Source organism: Sinocyclocheilus grahami, unplaced genomic scaffold (genome assembly GCF_001515645.1).
Source record: "Sinocyclocheilus grahami isolate Dianchi unplaced genomic scaffold, SAMN03320097.WGS_v1.1 scaffold798.1, whole genome shotgun sequence".
NCBI lineage: Eukaryota > Metazoa > Chordata > Actinopteri > Cypriniformes > Cyprinidae > Sinocyclocheilus > Sinocyclocheilus grahami.
Genome location: NW_015505977.1, coordinates 942,898 through 943,619, shown reverse-complemented (window position 1 = coordinate 943,619; position 722 = coordinate 942,898). Strand labels below are relative to the sequence as shown.

Sequence of the window (722 nt, the reverse complement as noted above, 5' to 3'; positions counted from 1 at the left end):
GAATTTTCACACAATATCACATACATAACTGCATTGATCGTTTGTAAAGTTTCAACGCCTGTGAATTTATGATAAAATCAAACCGAAACATTTCAAATCTCTCCAGACATCCCGGAAGAATGTCTCATTTACAGTCATTCAAAGTGATTACCAAGAGTATTTTTACCTTGCATTGCAAAATTCTCTCACTCTCTGAAACTTTCATTCTATCTATTTATCATCTCCTTTCCATCAATGTCCTATGAAAAAAAATGATCTTTGTGTTGCTTAATTTTGCCTTTTCCTTTCCTGGTAATTTACATAACATTTAAGTTGAATTAACATGAAAAGGAAGTGTGATTTCGTTGAAAAGATCTTGTGAAAAAACAGAGTACTTTTTTTGGCAGACAAAATAAGATTGCCCCCAGTGGTGCTAATCCAGTATTTTTATGTAACATGACAGGCACATTGCATTGAATGTTTGAACGATTCAACGCCTGTGAACTTATGATCAAATCAAACCGACACATTTCAAATCTCTAGGCGTCTCTCTTGACGTCTGGCTCATTTGTATACATTCAAAGCATTTACCAAGAGCATGTTTACCTTGCAATGCATAATTCTCTTACTCTTTGATTTTCACTCCATTTGTTCCATTTATTTATCATCTTTCCATTGACGTCCTATAAAAAAAGTCCCATTATCTTAGTGTGACTTCATTTTGCGTTTAAGTTCAACATTTC

At 33.7% G+C, this 722-nt stretch overlaps 1 protein-coding gene and 1 long non-coding RNA gene across 2 annotated transcripts in view; both read right to left on the bottom strand.

Moving 5' to 3' along the window:
* Positions 1-722, bottom strand: part of LOC107561892 (low-density lipoprotein receptor-related protein 1B-like) — a 263,568-nt gene that overhangs the window by 31,149 nt on the left and 231,697 nt on the right. The gene's annotated exons all lie outside the window — the stretch shown is intronic.
* LOC107561919 (uncharacterized) overlaps positions 1-722 on the bottom strand; it is a 12,271-nt gene that overhangs the window by 10,994 nt on the left and 555 nt on the right. The gene's annotated exons all lie outside the window — the stretch shown is intronic.